The sequence below is a fragment of the Vicia villosa genome, unplaced genomic scaffold (assembly GCF_029867415.1).
Source record: "Vicia villosa cultivar HV-30 ecotype Madison, WI unplaced genomic scaffold, Vvil1.0 ctg.000530F_1_1_3, whole genome shotgun sequence".
NCBI lineage: Eukaryota > Viridiplantae > Streptophyta > Magnoliopsida > Fabales > Fabaceae > Vicia > Vicia villosa.
Window position 1 is genome coordinate 209,888 of NW_026705245.1, and position 19,590 is coordinate 229,477.

Below are 19,590 nucleotides of genomic sequence, written 5' to 3' on the forward strand. Positions count from 1 at the left end.
AATTAAAAAAATTATTTTTTATTTGATTTATTAACGTTGTTTAAATAATTTAAATCTAAATTTGGTTTAAAGACATATAATCTATTACCAAAATGTGTTTTAATTATATTTATGATTTTATGATTTTATAGTTTCGCAAGAAGTTCTTGTCATGTGCATTAAAATTTGAAGTTGTATGAAAATAGAAAAAGTGAATTTGTTTACTTAAAGTATGTCTCTACTATTTTCGGTAAGTCTTTATACATAAGAAAAGAATTTTAAAAAAAGTAGGAATTGGTTAAAGGCGCAAGGCATAAACATCATACCAAGTTCAAGTTCATCTTCAAAATATTTCATTTCCTGCTTCACAAATTTCTGAAAAATGAAGTTTTGTGTTCTCACTTTCTTATTTATTTTTATTTTAAGAGTGAACTCCTCCTCATTAGAAGAGGATAAAATAGTAAGCCTTCCTGACCAACCATCGGTTGACTTCAAACAATATTCAGGCTATATGTCTGTTAGTGAAAGTAGAAAACTCTTTTACTATTTTGTCGAGGCAGAAGTTCCACTACAAGAAAATAGAGGATTAGCTACCATAATTTTGCTACCAATTATTTTTATAGTTAATCTCAATTTAAAAAACAATAAATTAACTTAAATTACATAAACTAACAACAAAGTTACATTGTTATTACTGACTTATTAAAATAGTTTATATATTATTATTGTTACTGTTTTTCAACGAATAACTGTCCATTTTTTTTACTTATTTTTTTTTATTATTATTATTATTATTATTATTATTATTATTATTATTATTATTATTATTATTATTATTATTATTATTATTATTATTATTATTATTATTATTATAAACTATATAATATTAAGAATTAGTAATATATCATATTAAAAATTAAAATTTCTTTTATCTTGTTCACAATTATCTGTAGCTCTCACGCATCGCGAAATTAGGGTTTGCAATGAGTCATAGAGGAATGGACCGCGAACACGAAGACGAAGACGAAGACGATGAGGATTACGAGGCGCAGGGTGTCAATTTCGATGAAGAGTAAGCGGAGGAGGAGGAGGATAGAGGCGGTGGAAAGAAGCGGAGAAGATTTAGTTGTATCGATGATGATGCGGGTGAGGTTGATGAAGATGAGGAAGAAGAGGATGATGGGGACGATGATTACGATAGCGGCGGAAAAGCTATCCGCAAGCGCTAGTTCAAGAAATTTTTTGCTTCAAATTTCTTCAATGAAGAGGCTGAAGTTGATACAGATGATGAAGAGGAGAAAGAAGAAGGGGAAGACGGTTCGTTTTCTTAACTTTGTTTTTTTATTTCATAAATTTCAGTTTAGTTTAGATTAGTGGGAAATTAATATTGAATTAGGGTTGAAACTATGATACGTGAGATTCGAGGATGATTTGTAACTAGGGTTTTCATGAGAATGAAATTTATCATTGTTAATAAGTAGGTGCACCTGTTTTGTTGCATATTGATTTCAATTTAGAGAGAGTAAGTTAAAAAAATAGGATTATCAACACAAGCATCTGTGTTGTAATCAGAAAATCAATTCAGTGAATATGGATTTAAAGAATTTTCTTAGGATCTGATCATGTATATGGTGGTTAAACTCTCTTGGTTACTCTCACCCTGTTTAGATTTTAGTTTTTTCATGTCATGAGCCAAAACTATGAGAGATCAAGGGATATCTTATTTTACTGGTAGTTCTCATCTACACTGTGTTCTGAATGTTTATTACCCATTAGATTTTTCGATACTAGACTATACAATATTTATCCTCAGAATATACTATCTTATGTTTATGAATTGAAATCACATCTTGTAACTATATATGTATATTTAGTGACACACTAGTTCATAATATCACTACACCATTTATTGTCTCTAGCAACACTTTTTAATGCAACATGTAAAAATTGTTGCCAAAAATATATTTCTGGCAACATTTTGCACGCGATGCTAATAATTTTTTTACAACAACTTATAAATGTCCCCTAAATACTTTTGGGGACGATTTTAAATGTACCTCTATTATTGTCTTGGCAATATTCGATAATTGTCCCCTTAAACACTTATGGGGACATTTTTGAATTGTTGCAGTACTTCCTAAAATAAATTGCATTAAATTTTAATACTAATAAATTTCAAGATTGAACACTTCCTTTTAAACATATATAATTTTTTAAATAAAATATTTTAACAAAAACCTATAATGTTTTTTGTTGTGAAAATAATTATAATAAAAATTATGATAGCAATTTTCCTAAAAGTATATCAAAGTTTATTTACTCTTATTTATTTATAAAAGTTAGTATGTTTAATTAAAAATATAACAATAATAATTTATTTTATAAATTTAAATTAATAGTTCAGAGCATAAGTAATTATATAATTAATATTATATAAATACTTTTACAAAACAGAATAATAATAATAAAATATAATAACAAACAAAAATATTAATAATATTTAGAGACAAAATCTTGATAAAAAAACCCTTCTTAAACAAATGAAGTCATCGTTACCCTTTTTCATATCTTTTCATTTAACCCAAATTTGATTTTTGTTTTTTATTCTCGTTTAATTTCAACCTTCCCTTTCAATATCGATTTCACTTCCAAACCCAAATTGATTTCGTATTTCATTCTTGTTTAACCTAAGAACTCAAATCCAATCTTGTTTTCAATCTCAGAACCTAAATCGTTTTTCAACGAAGGAAATCGCTTCTGAACCCAAATTCTTGTTTAACCTCATATCTCAAATCCAATTTTGTTTTCATCCTGAAAATCCAATTCGATTTTCACCAAAGAGAAATCAATTTTGCTTTAGAACCCAAATTCTTTGTTAACCTCAGAACTCAAATCCAATTTTGCTTTCAACCTGGAAACCCATATCGATTTTCGCCTTCAAAACCCAAATCAATTTCAATTTTCACCGTTGAAATTGATTTTTACCTTCATCGCCTTAAACGAAATCTTTTTGTCTGTAACCGAAATTGAAATAGCCGATTTCCCTCGTATTCCTAATCAAAATTGCAGAAACCCTTGATTTTTCAATTATATGAATTTATATCATATTTATTAATTTTTTCTATTGTTTTGGAAGCTAGAAGAGTGAACATGCATTGTTAACATAACTTATTTTTTGTTTTCACCTATGTATATTTAATTATGCTTGTTTCAATGTGATAAATACCTAACTTTATTTTTGCTTCAACAGGTTTTGAAGAGTGTTTATGGAAAACTCCATGTTGCAGAATCTCTTCTAACCATTAAAAAAAGGTATTTCAAACTATACAATATCTATTATTAGTAAAACTTGATTCTATATGTGTATTTAAGTTATTTCCAGTAGATGTCCTGAAAACAATTGATATTTTCTTTCCAGCAGATAAATGATAATATTAGTCTTTATTTATATTTGTACATAAACTTCAGCCACATGGTCAATTAATGTACATGTTTAAAGTAGTTTTATATGGTAAGAAATCGTATATGCTGCCTAGCATATTTAATTGATTCTAGTGTTTGATATCCCAAATTGAAGATTAGTTTCTAAAAGGACCTAGTAATTCTAATTATTTGAATTATTTTTTTAAGTTAAGTTAGAGTTAAATCCAAATTCTAAGTTGTTATTTGAAGCTATCTAAGAGATGTTGTTGAGTCACTTGCTATAATACAATCTAAAATACAAGTAATCACTTTCAATTGTGAGGTTGGACTTGGAATTACAGAAACAATATAAAATTTAACCTTTATGTCGTGGTGCCCCAGCCAGATGCTTGTATAATTCATAAAGGAATTATTGTGCAAGAAGCCAATATGATCTTTAAGTTTATTAATGAAGGAAAGGTATTTCTTTTTCTACAAATTTAAAATAGATCTATAAATTTGTTATTTTGAACCACATATTACTTTTGATATTTTGCAGAATACCCTTGCTGAAATTCTTAGGGACCATTCTAATCATGGTCAATTCAGTTTGGTGAGTATAAATCAAATCAATGGTCTTGGAATTTTTTCCACTTTCATTTTAAATTTAATGCTTTTTAAGTAGACTGTTATAATGTTCTTTACAATGCATATGAAAATATAAATGGCTTTATTTTTCCCTTATTATATAATTTGTAAATTCTTGTTGTGATTAGGTGGATATTACGTATATTCCATCGGAATATAACACATTCTCCTTGCTGAGGTGTTCCAGCATTACATCACTGAAGGAAGACCTAAACATAAAACATGGATTCAGGTAAATTAGAAGAGCCACTTGTGTACATTTTTTTACTTTTATTTGTATGCATATATCACACTCTACACTTGCTTCTCGTTCTTACTTTGCATATCTAAGAAAGTTGCATAAACAAAAATAGGTGCCGATTGTTTTTTCCTAAAATAGAAGTTGGTAGTGATGGAATTATGAAAAAAGTGTAATGGGTTTTTTTTCTGATTTTTTTGTTTGTGGTTTTTGTATAGAAATATATCAATGAAGAAGATGAAAATGATGATGTAGATGATTCATTATTTCAAGAAGACGACATAAAGGATGAATTTTACAAGGACAATGTTGGTGATGAATTTCAAGAGAACGGCGTAGATGATGATTAATTGCAAGATAATTTGAATGAGTTGCATAATTTCGAGAAATTTTAGCTAATGAGTGAACTCAAATTTTGTGACATCTATGTATTGAGCTAATAAGTGAACTCAAATTTTTTAACATCTATGTATTTGAGCTATTGAGTGAACTCAAATTTTGTGGTATATTTTTTGTTTGAGTTACCCTTAATGATGAAAAAAATTTAATATAGAAACGTAAAAAAAAATTGTCTTAAAATCTTTTGTTTATAATTTAGTTATATTTAAGTAAATGAACAGAAAAAGTATTTTATATAGCAACATTTGAGGAGGAGGTGCCCTGAATGTTTAGGGAACGCTTACTAATTGTTCCCAGATATAGCAACATTTATAAAATGTTGTCATAGATGCAAAAAACAAACGTCTCCTATACCTGCAGTTTAGGGAACGCTTATGAATATTGTGCCCAAAGAACAAAAAGAACGTTGCCTTAGGTAATAGGCAACGCCCGCATAAAAGACGCTCAAAAATCGTCCCCTATTTATATAGGCAACGCTTTTTACATTTTTGGCAACATTTTCTAAGTGTTGCAAGAGACAATAAATGTTGTAGTGTATATATTGCTTTAAGCCCTTTATGTTTAATAACTTGTTTGATATACACTTATATTTTTTTACAATGCTGAGAAAGGATTTAACTTCCTATGTTTCTAGTGTTTTACTCAATGTTTGACGATTTTATGACATTTTTCAGCTCAGTCTCGAAGCTAAAGTGCGTCTCTTATCTATGTAGATAAGCTGATAACCTGCATAAGAGATTAGTCTTCGTAGTTGTGTGTAAGAATATCAAGTCTATATCAAAGAATGTATGATGTTTGCATTTGCATGTATGGATCTCTTGAAATGTAATCTAGTTATGTGTTTTATCTAGCTCAGGTCACAAGGCCGGTATCATTTCCATGTTTTGGAATGCTGCATAAAGAGAAGCATGTTTTACTGCATTCTGTGGCCGATGTCGTGGTTGAACAAGGTGTGCTGTTTTCTGCATAGGATACTTGCTCTGGAAATGTGGTTTTAATTTCTAGTATCTGATTAATGATATCTGTTCATACTTCATAGGGTACTTGCAATCCCTTTTTGGTGTATGCTCTCTTAGAATTAAAAATGTTGAAGTTAGAAGGCCACCCAATGACGATGTTAAAATACTCGGCTTTGCAAATCCTAACGATTTCAAGAAGGCATTTTGCTTTTGTATGATCAAATTGTGTGTTTGTGCGCGTGTTTCTTTCCTTATTTCTTCTTTCACTTTGAACTGTTTCAGGCTGTCATGATGCGCCTATCAAACATAAGAATGAGATAGTTTCAAGACAAGCGTTTACATTAGAAGATTCTTCGTATTTGATGGTAGAAACTATTCAAAAATTTCCTCTAATTTTTTGGGTATCTTTGCGGTGTGCAGGATATGTCTTGACGCATGCGATGAAAGAAATACCTTTAAAATGGAATGTCGTTGTAAAGGTGGTCTAGATTTGGTGCATGAAGAATGTTTAATCAAATGGTTCAACACGTTACACAAAAGGAAGCAAGAAATGTGATATATGCTTGGAAGAGGTTCAGAATTTATCTGTAACCTTGCTCCGCATACCCAGCTCCGTTCAACAAAGAAACAGAAAGTTGCAGGATTGCCAAAACTTAAATTCAGAGACACTAAGGTGATTTTGAAATCTGTGTTAGCACATATACTTTTTGCATAATTGATTATAGGCGTATTTTATTTGAACTTATTTAGTATTAATTTTGCTTCTTCTTTTTACAGTGCTTGGCAAGACTTTGTGGTGCTTGTCCTGATAAGCATAATATGTTATTTTTTCTTCCTTGAACAACTACTGGTATGCCTATTTCCTTTGATATAATACTACAGCATTTACTAGATCTTTAACTCGTTTGGTTCCTTTTAAGCATATAATTCATAGTAGAGAAGAAATAATTTCTTCGTACTCTGATCTTAGTCTTGTCTCACTGTTCAGCTTCCTGATTTGAAGACTCAAGCTCTCATTTTATCGGCACCGTTTTCCTTTACATTGGGCCTCTTAGCATCTGTTTTTGCAATCTTCCTTGGTATAAACTCAAACAAAACTGAATCTATTTTTTCTTTATTATAACAATATTGTTCTTTCTTTGACTGTTAACTTACGTTGTTTCCTGCAATCAAAGAGTATATATGGACATACGCCGCCCTTGAGTTTGCACTTGTGGCTTTAACTGTGCATCTGTTTTATACTTATGTAAGATAAAATGTTGAGATTTCTTTATAATGATTGATTCAGCAAACCATAACCTCATTACTTTGTTGCAGTTCCATTTGGCGGCCATTTACTCGATACTACTTTCATCGATTTTGGGTTTTGGAGTTGCTATAGGAATCAACTATTTGTATATCCAGTATGTGACATGGAGATTTCAGGTTTCTACTAATGATACTCCCATATGAATCTCCTCGAAAAGAAAACGTCTTATGGATTATCATTCTACCTACTATCATAGTGTCTAGTATGAACCTTGAGTTTGTTGATCAACTGGTTTTAGACTCGTGCAATGCACAGTGATGTTCGACTGTCATGAACTTAGTGCACAACATCAAGTGTCAAAATGAATGTAAAGATAGTAATTATGCTTAAATAGCACCGAAACAGAATCGACAAGTTGTCGACAAGAAAAGTTAGAGCGAGTGGATGAACTAAACCATTCACTGATTTGTATAATGCAGGAAATTAAGAGAAACAGAATCTTGAAGATATTTTATTGGCTTTTTCAGTTTCAAATTGAAGCAAGAAAATGGTTAATTTTGCAAAATAAAGTTGGTTTAAGCTTAAGTTTTAAACATTTCTTGTATTATATCAGATATATCGGTCACGGGAGTTCTGATCCAATAAATGTTAGTTTTATGTTACTTCATTGGCAGCAACATGGAAGTGCAACTTGATATTCCGTGCAAAATACAGCATTGTTAGTTTGTATCTTTTAGGTTTTAACTACACCTTGTAATTTTTTTAATGAGATGCTTGAACATGCCTATAATGCCATAAATGCAAACTTAATTTGGTGCAATTTTTTATTTTTTTCATGTAATACATGTAATGGAGTTCTTTAGTGTAAGTCCCTATCAGTTTTATTTCTTCAAATTAATGAACATGTTTCTTTGTAGGTTATTATGCTTACGTGTCATTTTTATGTGGTATGAATGGTTCAGCTCCTACGGTACTAAACTCCACTAGTCAAAATTGTTTGCTTTATAACTCTACTCTAAATGGTCTTTAACCCTATTTTTTAAATTCTCATTTCTTATTTGATTTAGTGTTTTATTATGTACTTTCTTTAATTGAATTCTATTTAATATTCATATTTGAATTTCTATTCTTCTTCATATCTTGCTGTTTTTTGTTTTGTTTATTCCGTTCAGAATTGGATGAATATGCAGCAAAACAGAATGGTACCTTGAAAAACAAGACAAAAATGGAGATGGTACTTTCTTTTTATCTTTCTCTTTCCATGTTAGTGCATAAATATGTTCATTTTGATGTGAATTTGTTAGCAAGATGATTTCAGTTACGAAGCATGTAGTATCCTATATTGTTTAATATAGTGTTGTATAGTTATAAGTGTAACAGTTACATTTTACTCATATATGAGACATAATTGTGGTTATTAAAATGATGTTATGTGTTATATTATTGTTGTGATTGCGTGATGTGTGTGACTATGTTTCCGCTTGATAATGATGCAAATATTAAACCATGTCACAAGTCATACAGCTGTTGTACCGAATGATGCATGGGCTGAACCACGTCATTCAGTTGTTGTACCGAATCATGCAGGGGAGAAACCTAGTCGTACAGTTGACATACCAAACATTACAGGTACTGAATCAAATGTAGTAGTAGAGCAAAGAGGGTGAGATTTCCAAAGGGCAAGAAAGGGAAGCAAGTAGATGTAGTAGTAGAGCAAGTAATTGTTAAAGAGAATGTGAATGGCTTGTCGAACCCCGTTGTTGCTGCCAAAGAGCCGGTGAAACGCTGGAATCAAATCACCGCTGAACTCCTGAGTGAGGAGAATGGAGGTATCTTGATACCAGCTTCTAAAGTGACTTATGAGTTTTGTTTTTTAGGTTTATCTTTGAGTTATTGTGTTGACCGATACTAGTAATATTCTTAGCAAAAGATTTAAGTTAACTTCATGCAGAATGAATTATTTGAGTTTTAAAGAGATAATTAAATAAAGTTACATTGAAACTTGCTTATAATCTAGTGCTATTTTATTAATTTTTTGTTTTCTGTTTAGGTGGCATCAGGTTCATCGATCTACTTATAGTGGGAGCTTGTTCTTTCGATGTTTATTGCTCTGAGCATGTCTGGAACAGGTCTTCTGCATCCTTCTTCTTTTGTTATTGTGTCTTTTAAATGCCTATTGTTGTTTGTTATGTAGAGCAGGTTGTCTCTGTTTTATTTTACGAAGAAATCAGGTTTGGAGCCGTTTGATATTCGATTTGATGAGCACGTGCCAAAGGTTGCATTTCCTCATGGTATGATGATACCACTTGATTCTTTTAATACAGTGTACCATTCTCTTGCGTTTTGGGCTTTGATGCTTCCGGTGTCGGTTAGCATGACTTCTGATGTTTTTAGAGGTTATTGAGGACATAGGCTTATTTGGGAGTTGGGGTTATGTTTCCGTTTATGCTCTCCTACAGTCCATAGGTATGACAGAGTTGAGGCATATCCCTTTTTGGAGGAGAAAGATCTTCACGTGAACGTCGGTCGTTTAACCAAGTATTTGGGTGTGTGGAGATCAGATAAGCATAGATTGTTTGAATATTCTTTGAAGTGGGGATAAATATGTATCTTAGAATTGATTAAATGGTCTATTGTAAAATTGATTTTTGGTTAGTTTATAAATATGAAATTGCTTTGAAGTATTATTCTAAATATTTTAGTAATTAAGTATAATTTAAATGAAAAAATATTAATAATTTATAGATTCTTGGGTTTTGATTAGAAGATTAAAAATTGGAATGAGCCTAATTTAGCTTGAGATTTACTATGAAAATTTTGTGGCGATATTGCAGCTATTTAGTTTGAAAACGTTAATATAAGACGGATAATTTGCTACATTTTTGTTTCGGTTTAGCTACGAAATGTAAAATATTAGCTTGAATTTTGCTAGGAAAATTTAGTCTAGATAATTAGCCACTCAATCCAAGCTACGGCACATATAGTAGTTAATCCACAACTAATCTCAGCCTAAATCAGTTTGATAGAGATTTACTTCAAATTAGCTACGGTTTTGATCGTAGCTAATCACAGATTTTCTTGTAGTGTTCATCCGGCTTCAAAACCAGTCGTGCTATGGTTAAGTGGCGGTAGAGTTTCTGTACATATTATGTATATTATGTTCTTATGTAGAAAAAAATTTGTTGCCCTGCTAATGACTAGTAGTTAGTAGTTAGTTAATATTTTTCTAAATTAGCATTTCTCTTTATTAAACTTAATTTATGAGTCTTGCTGATGATATGTTTATGTGTTTTGAAGGACCGGGCTGCTCTTCTATCGGAGGCGGCGCTTTTGTCGATAACGGGCCTTTTAAGCTCACTGTTAAAGGTCTTGTGAGAAACCCTTACAGCTGGAACTCAGGTAACTCATGATCTCCTCTATTATTCCAGAAGAACCATGTCTACAAAAAATTACTAAATATGACGTTTGTTAATATAATAAGAAAAATAATCATGTACACTAAAGAAATTGGTACTAAGACTATAAGATAAACTCTAATACGTAGTATTCGGCAATTTAACCGTTTGGATATTACGGTAGAGATAGCGGCTTACATCTTATTATTTCGTTATAGTTAGTGCTTCAAAGTTAGTTAATTTCTATGTGAAATTCGTCATTTGTAGTTAATGTGAAACACTTCTTTCATTTCTGTTTATAATTAAATTTTAATTTTTAAAAAATCTTTATATAATTAATGTATTTAATTTATATGCAGTCTAAATATATTATTTACTCAATAAATTTAATAAATTTAAAATGTTAATGGAGAATTTAAAATATTAATGGTAAACGGAGATATAGTAAAAATATTACGTTTTCTCTCTCTACTGTTGGTTTCGCTCTAACCTCTCTCTAAAAGAGGGGTTAGGGTTCGTTGTTGCTCTTGTGCAGATGAACAATTTTTCACGGCCGTTTGGGGAAGGAGAGTGGAGAAGGGTCACACACAAACACAGAGTTCCGATTTCTCATCGTAGATGGGACGTTTTTCCGGCAGGGGGGAGGAATCGCAATCACAGGGATGAAGGGGTGGAGGTGTCGTCGTTCTTCATTTCCGATTTTCCTGACTTTTCGATGGCGAAGGATCTGTTTGAACTTTTTGGTTGTATCGGTAGGGTGGTCGAAGTTGCGATTTCGCCGAGGAGAAATAACAGAGGTAGACGTTTCGGTTTCGCAAGGTTCAAGGAGGTGGAAGATATCAAGATGCTTGGGGTTCGATTAGACAATGTTCAGATTGCAGGAAACAAAATTCATGCTAACCCACCTAGATTTGTGAGAGGCGAAGTGCTGAAAGGAGTTAAGAGGAGTATGGGAGCGGGAGAATATCGTGGGCCGGTTCAATTTCAATCTTCAGAGGTGGAATTTGGAAAGTCGGGTGGTTCTGGGGGAAGAAAGATGGGCAGAAGCTACGCAGAAGTCGTTCAAAAGGCCACTGTGAAGGGTGGGTGTAGTCAGAACACGGTTTCATCTATGTGTTTCTCTTCTAATCCGGAGGATAGGAAGCGTTTCAGCAAAGCATATGTGGGCCGTGTGAAAATCCCAGGTTCTGCGTACAATATTCAATCCCACTTCGATATGGAGGGTATGTTTGCGGTGAAGGTGTCTCCTATGGGAGGTAATTTGTGCCTATTGGAAGACAGGGAAACTGGATTCATAGAAGACATGATTGGAGATGGGGAGGTATGGTGGAAAGAGTGGTTTGAAGATATCAGTCCATGGAAAGAGGCAGACAGGGACGAGTCTCGTGTTGTGTGGATGAGAGTTTTCGGCATCCCGCTACTTGCTTGGAATTCTGATTTTTTCATGGCTCTTGGTGGATTTTTCGGTGACTTTATATGTACCGATGAACATACTGCCAGCGGTGTTTGCTTTGATGTGGCGCGCATAATGGTCAGAGTCAAACTGTCAGCTGATGTACCGAATTCTTTAAAGGTGAATATAGATGGTATCCCTTACTTGCTGCTGATTAAAGAAGACAGCTACGGCTCTCCATGGGCATTTTCAGGTAATTCTAAAACTCAAAACCCTGGCCCCGAATCTTCGGATTCGGATGATTTACTGTCAAACGATTTACAGGTGGAGTCTGGTTATTCTGGGGAGGAGTGTTTGGAAATTAATTCTGAGTCTGTTCCGGAAGTTTTTCCGGTATTATATCCTTCTTCTTCTCTTCGTCACGGGAATTCTAATGTTCAGGGGTCTCAAGGAGAGGAAGAGTTGGAAAATGTTGCTGGAGGTATTGGTATCAATCGGAAGGGGGTTTTTGAGTCGGTCGATAGTAGTTTTGATGAAGCGGTTAGGGCGGTGAAGATTAAGGAGAAGATGAAGGGGGTGTTGGTAACAAACAGGGTGGGAAGGAACGATGTCGAGGTTGGAGCGCCTGTGAATATTTCGGCCGGTCCGAATCCTAAACAGGATTTTAGCGGCTCTCTTGCGCAACCACAGTCCATATCTTCTAATTCCATCTCTCATTCTGTTTCTCAATCTTTTGTTGGGTGTAGTTTATTAAAGGAGGGGGATGGTAGAAATACACAGCAGGAAGTGAGTACAAGAGATTTTAAATCTAAAAAGGTGAAATACAAAGGGTTGAAGGAGTACGTGGGCAGGGGCGGTAATGTTATGTCTAGAGGAAAGAAAAGGAGGGCTGTTAGCTTTAAAGGAAATAGTGGCGGTGTTTATTCTTTCTCTGGGAGTGCAGGTTCCGGTGTCGGTGGTTCTAAAATGGCGGTGTACGGGAGGCATAGTGAAGAATCCGATATCTGTAGGAATAACAAGAAATTATGGGGCATGTTGGATGGTAACATCAAGGAGAAATTGTTGGAGGCCATCTTAGGTTTGGGAGTGGTAGATATGGAAGGTGTAGGTAATTTGGGGAGAAGGATAGATTTATTGGAGAATGGTGATGATATCTCAAAGGAGGGGGGGAGGGAGTCAAAAAAGGTGCATTAATGATAATCGGAAGCTTTAACATTAGAGGGGGGATGAACGCTTTAAAGAGAAGGAGAATTAGTGATATTATCAAAAAAGGGAATGCGGACGTTTTTATGATACAAGAGTCCAAGATGTCTTATCTTAAAGAGGAGACGGTTAGAAGTTTTTGGAGCAACACGGAGATAGGTTATTCTTTCTCGAATGCTTCGGGGATGTCGGGTGGCCTTATTACGCTTTGGAAAGTTGGTAGTGTGGATGTTTTATTTAGCTTTAAAGGCGAGGGTTTTTTGGGTATTAAGGTGGTTCGGATGGGGGAGACGTATTATTTGGTCAACATTTATTCCTCATGCAATTTGGACAAAAAAAGAAGGTTATGGGATTCTTTGTTGGAGTTGAAGGACAAATATAATGATGGTGAGTGGATTATGGGAGGGGATTTCAACTCTATTAAAGATAGGAGGGAGAGGAAGGGAAGATCCTTAGTCATAAAGAAGAAGGAGATGGAAGCCTTTTCGGAGTTCATTCAAAAAAGTGCTTTAATTGATATTCCGTGCAAAGGAAAGAAATTTTCTTGGTTTAGTGGGGATGGGAAGTCCATGAGTAGAATTGATTGTTTCCTTGTGGCCGATAACGTTGTTAGTAGATGGGGGGTGGTTGGGCAATTTATCGGTGATAGAGACATTTCGGACCAGAGTCCGGTGTGGCTTATGTCGGATGTTGCTAATTGGGGTCCAAAACCTTTTATGTTCAATAATGAATGGTTTTCTCATAATGATTTTATCCCTTTTGTGGAGGTTGAGTGGAAGAAGTTGGTGGTTGAGGGTAGAGGTGATTTTGTCTTAAAAGAGAAGCTTCGGCTTTTCAAGGATATTCTTAGGAGGTGGAATAAGGAGGTTTTTGGGCATCTTGATGTGGAGGTGGAAGAGGGTGTGAGGGATATTAACTTGGCCGATGACATCCTTGAGGAGGATGATGGCTCTTTACTTCCGGTGACTCTAGAGAGGAGGAAAGAGGCGTCTAGTCGGTTTTGGAGGAATATGAGGATTAAAGAGAATATGCTTCTTCAAAAGTCTAGATTAAAGTGGTTGAGGGAAGGGAATGATAATAGCCGGTTTTTCCACAAGGTGATTAAGGAGAAGAGAAGAATAAAACATATTGGCCCTATTCTTGCGGGAGGGAGTTTGGCGGTTTCGGTGGAAGAGGTTAGGGAGGCGGTTGTGGATCATTTTGGTAGGAAATTTGTTGAGGAGGATGAGAGAAGACCTAGTTTGGAAGGTATTCATTTGAAGGGTATTAAGAAGGAGATGGCGGAAGACATTGAAAAACCTTTTTTAGAGAGTGAGATAAAGGATGCTATTTGGAGTTGTGGAGGGGATAAAAGTCCGGGTCCGGATGGGTATACTTTTCTTTTCCTTAAAAAGTGTTGGCATGTTGTTAAGGAGGATTTCGTGGCTTTTTTAAAGGCTTTCTATCATGGTAAAGTTCTATCCAAAGCTATTACTTCTTCTTTCTTAACATTGATTCCGAAGTCTCCCGATCCTTTGGATTTGGATGATTACCGTCCCATATGTTTGGTGGGTTGTTTGTATAAGGTGGTGGCCAAACTCTTGGCGGGTAGATTAAAAGGTGTGCTTGATCCGATTGTTTCTCCTTGCCAAAGTGCTTTTGTGCCGGGAAGACAATTGTTGGATGGGGTCCTTGTGGCTAATGAGGTGGTTGATGTTGCTAGAAAGGAGAATAAGAATTGTTTGCTTTTCAAAGTTGACTTTAAAAAAGCTTATGATTGTGTGAGTTGGAATTTCCTAAGGACCATGTTAAGAAGAATGGGGTTTGGCAATAGATGGATGAAGTGGATGGAGTTATTGGTCTTTAAAAGTAGCATGTCGGTTCTCGTTAATGGGAGCCCAACTAAAGAATTTGAAGTGTTTCGTGGCTTGAGACAAGGTGATCCGCTATCTCCTTTCCTTTATGTGATAGCGGCGGAGGGATTATCGGCTTTGGTGAGACGTTCTATGGATTTGGGTGAATTTTTTAGTTTTAAAATTAGAGGGGATTGTTCGGTTGACATTTTACAATTTGCGGATGACACTCTTTTGGTGGGGGAAGGGTCTTGGAAGCAAGTTTGGGCTATCAAAGCGATTCTTAGGGCGTTCGAAATTGTGTCGGGCCTTGGAATCAACTTCCATAAGAGCAAATTGATAGGCATTAATAACAACAATTCTTTCTTAGAGGCGGCGGCCACCTTCCTCTCTTGTAAAATTGAAGCTAGTAATTTCTTCTTTCTTGGTATTCCTATTGGTTTTAATCCTAATAAGGAAGAGACGTGGGAAATTCTAATGGGCAAAATGAAGAGGAGATTGGGAAGTTGGAAAAACCGGTTTCTTAGTTTGGGGGGAAGAATTACCCTTTTGAAGTCCGTTCTTAGTTCTTTGACTATTTTTACTATGTCTTTTTACAAGATGCCTTTGAAGGTGGTGAAAGAATTTACTAGGATTCAAAGTAATTTTTTGTGGGGAGGAGTGGAGGAAAGAAGGAAAATTCATTGGGTTAGTTGGAACAAGGTGAATTTGCCGTTCGAAAAAGGAGGTTTAGGGGTAAAGAACATAAAGTTGTTTAATCTTGCTCTCCTTTCCAAATGGAGATGGAGAATTCTTCAAGGTGGAAATTCGCTTTGGCTTGATGTTTTGAAGGCTCGGTATGGGGATATAGTGTCTCAAATTTGTAAGGGAGGGAAAATTGGTAGAAGTGGTGTTTTGTATTCTAATTGGTGGAAGGATATCGTTAATTTAGGTATTGACCCTTATAGGGATCCTATTATTAATTGTTGCCATTTTGAAATCAAAAATGGGTTCTTGACTCCGTTTTGGGAGGTGGCGTGGTTGGTAGGCTTTCCTTTGAGTACCGTTTATCCGGATTTATATGAGGCTTCCCTCCTTAAAGGGGTAGCGGTTGGGGCGATGGGAGGATGGATAGAAGGCAATTGGGTGTGGGGTGACCTCGGTCTCCCCGAAAATCTTTTGGTGGAAAGGGGCTTGGAGAGGAATTTTTCGAGACTTCGGGAGTCTTTGTTGCATTCCGTAGGTCCGAAGGACTCTTTGGAGTCGGATGAAGTATGATGGAAGGGGGATGTAGATGAGGAGTTCTCGGTGGCATCTTGCTACGATTTCTATGAAAGGTGTTTAATACCTTTCGGTCCTTATGGCAAGCATGATGAGGCTTTTCGCTTTGTGTGGAAAGCGGATGTTCCTTACAATATAAAAGCCTTTGGATGGAGACTTCTCCTTGATAGGCTTCCTACTAAAGAGTCTTTGGTCCGTAGAGGTATTCCTTTATCTTTTGAGAATTCCCGTTGTACTTTGTGTGATATTGAGGTTGAAAATAGTAACCATTTCTTTTTTGGTTGTAAAGTGGTTAAAGAGATTTGGAATGAAATAGCTCTTTGGTTGGGTAAAGTGGATGGAAAGGAAGAAGAGTGTCTTCCTAACTTTATGGATTGGCATCATTTTTTTCGATCTCATAAGGTGAAGGAAGGCAAACTTGATGTTGTGTGGCTAGCGACTAATTGGTCTTTATGGGGTGTTAGGAATGGTGTTTGCTTTCGGGAGGAGGAATGGAATTTCAATGATATAGTTTGGAATATTAAGACTTTAGTTTGGAAGTGGTCTTTTTGTGGGAAAATTACCCATGCCAATTATTCTTTTTATGAGTTTAGTAGAGATCCCATACTATTTCTCTCATAATTTTAATTGGTTTGTAATTATCTTTTTGTGGGGTTTTGGCTTTGTGGCCCTTTTGTAAATAGGTTGGAGAACCCTTAGTTCTCCCTCTTATTAATATACATCTTTCTCTTGCCTTTAAAAAAAAAATATTAATGGAGTTCATTCTCTCTTTTGGACCCTAACTTTTTATAAAATATTGCAAAAACATAAGTTACAACTTTTGATCAAGAATAAGCATTTCAATATGATCTAATCCATTTCTATCTTTTAAATCTCCAACAATCAATTATTCTTAAACCAGCCTTTCAAACATCTCAATAAATCAAAAGGCTTCTACTAACATATTGCATGTACCTCTATGTAACATAGATACTATTAAAACCTCTCATTGAACACATACTAGGAAGAAGCAATCTTACATATTTTCATAACCAAAATGAAAACAAGTAATTTTTAAAACTTGTTTCATTTATTTGATCATTTTGTATTACAGAAGCCAACATGTTATATCTGGATTCTCCTGTTGGGGTTGGATTCTCCTATTCAGTCAACACGTCTTCTTTTTGTATGAATGATGAATTCACTGGTAATGTTTTATTCATAACAAGTAAAGTTGATTTGATTACAGATTTAAATTTCCCTCTATGGTTTTATGAATTTGCTTTATCCTTTGCTTACAATTTTATAATAAGCTTTAGAATTTATATTTCATTTTGATAAAATTTGATTTTATATTTACCAAAACATTAATTAAAAGAAAAATTTAACACATAATTTTTATATTTACCAAAGTACACTTTTATTTAATTTTCAAATTTTATTTATGATATAGTTTTTTCTCAAATACATACTAACTTTGTGATTTGCAGCAAGGGACAACCTTGTTTTTCTCCAACATTGGTTCTCTAAATTTTACAAGTTCAAAACCAATGACTTTTTTATCGCGGGGGAGGGCTATGCAGGTAGTATCTTATCTTTAATTTATATATATATATATATATATATATATATATATATATATATAATTTTTTTGTAAATTTATTTTGATTGATGTAATATAATGCATGTTTGTTTGTCTTTAGGACATTATGCACCCCAACTTGCTCAGCTTATTCTCTGAACCAAAGCCAATATAAATCTAAAAGGGATAGCTCTGAGTCATCCTATTTTCTAAATTTTATATAGTTATTTAAATTTTAAAAATCATTTAAACACTATTTAATACCGATTTTACTCAATTGATATTTACAGATAGAAAATCCTCTTTTGGAATTTAATACCGATTTTAACTCCATTGCGGATTTTTTATGGCTTCGTGGACATCTATCATCGTCAACGTATGAGATGTTAAAAAGTGTTTGTGATTATGCCACAATAAAGCGACAATATAGAACTGGTGAATTTACTACCGATTGTCAAGATGTGGGTGGATACAGAATTTTCAATGGAGGTATACATATAATATATAGAATTTTTTTTAAAAAAAAGAATACATTGTTGTATGTGATTTAAAAAGATCACCTTTTAACAATTGAGCTTACATACAGGTGGAAGACTGTATAAACACTTTCAACATGATGGATGATATTTGTCCACCGCCACCAAAAAATCAAGCATACCTACAGGTATATAAATTTCATCCAATCTCTTAATCCAATTTCTCTTCTTGATTTGTTTTTTATGTTCATGTTCTTATGCTTGCTCTTATCTTTTATTTAGCAAGGAGGAGAGAAGGCTCGTGTATGTAGAAGAGATGCAACAATTGCATACCTGAATAGGAAAGAAACGCAAAAAGCTTTCCATGCTATGCTTGTAGGGATCGAAAGATGGTCACTATGTAGTGGGTACGATTTTATTTTTTACAAAACTTATGTGCTAATACCAATTCCATTTTGGAATAGAATATAAATTGACTTATTTTTATTTAGTGCTAAGTTTTTATTTATTTCTCGTATAATTTGACTCATTTGGTTCATAGTTTAATTGAGTGTTGAAACCAATTATATTCTGTAATAGGGATCTAGTGTATAATATGCAAAATCTGGAGAATCCAACCATCTATATGCTAGGAACCCTTGTAAAGTTAGGTGTAAGGGTACTAAGTATTAATTTACTGTTTAATACTTTTAATAACACAAAATTATTTTTCACTTGCAGTGGTAGTAATAATGCTGTCATTCCTTTTATTGGGACACGTACCTTAATAAATGAAATGGCCAAAGATTTTGGATTTAACACAACAAGGCCTTATCACACATGGTTTCAAGGAGGGCTGGTAAATTTCTAATCATAACAATTTTATCTTCCTTGAACATCTTTTACTACCTATATTTATTCCTATAGTCCTACCTTTAAAACTAAGTATTTTGCTATTTAATTGTTTAGGGTGCTGGGTCGACCCAAATATATGAAAATATTCTGACATTTGCAACAATAAAAGATGGAGGTAATTCAGCTCAACCTGAGAGGACATTGGCGGCGATGAAGGCTTTTTTGAAAGGAAAACCCCTTTCAAATAAATAATCCTTTTCAATTTTCAATTTGTAATCATAATTTTTTATTGAATTAAAAAAACTTATAAACTTTTGTCTATTTCTTGAATTTAAAGTGGAAATTAATTTAAAGTAGTAGTTATAAGTGAAAATTAAAAAAATTATTAAAAAAATTCCTTTGTATGAGAATGCCAAGTGACTCTCAATGAAAAAAGAATCAAGCAGAGTATGCCTTTCTATTTAATCAATTTGTAAATAACAATAAATTCTGGGAAAAAAAAATTTAAATAACTAGGTTTAATAAAAAAAATACGAAAAAAACCATGTTTTCAGGGTATTTACCAAACTGTCTAGGTTTGGGACCCCGGGGAAGTGGATGCGCCAAATGAAATGGCGTACAGGTGTTAATTAGGGATGCATGCGCCAAATGAATTGGCTAACCCTAAAATTCATAAAGCATGCGCCAAATGGAATGGCGCATTAGTCTAGGGTTTTGCCCTAGTTGCCAAACCATTTGGCGCCTAAGTGCAATTCCTTTTTT

General features: G+C 34.0%; 2 long non-coding RNA genes and 1 pseudogene across 4 annotated transcripts; all 3 read left to right on the forward strand.

Annotated features, from left to right (window-relative positions):
- Nucleotides 1–295: 295 nt before the first annotated feature.
- Nucleotides 296–19,164, forward strand: LOC131629161 (serine carboxypeptidase-like 45; annotated as a pseudogene).
- Nucleotides 927–6,026, forward strand: LOC131629156 (uncharacterized). The gene is made up of 3 exons (XR_009291984.1): nucleotides 927–1,296; nucleotides 5,341–5,616; nucleotides 5,706–6,026. It is a non-coding gene; the product is annotated as an uncharacterized LOC131629156 (long non-coding RNA).
- LOC131629154 (uncharacterized) lies at nucleotides 6,762–9,436 on the forward strand. Of its 3 annotated transcripts, XR_009291983.1 has the most exons (6): nucleotides 6,785–6,871; nucleotides 6,943–7,050; nucleotides 7,354–7,844; nucleotides 8,047–8,108; nucleotides 8,504–8,703; nucleotides 8,925–9,436. It is a non-coding gene; the product is annotated as an uncharacterized LOC131629154 (long non-coding RNA). The 3 variants fall into 3 exon arrangements; XR_009291981.1 differs by having other exon boundaries at nucleotides 6,762–7,050; XR_009291982.1 differs by having other exon boundaries at nucleotides 6,762–7,844; nucleotides 8,462–8,703.
- Nucleotides 19,165–19,590: the final 426 nt, after the last annotated feature.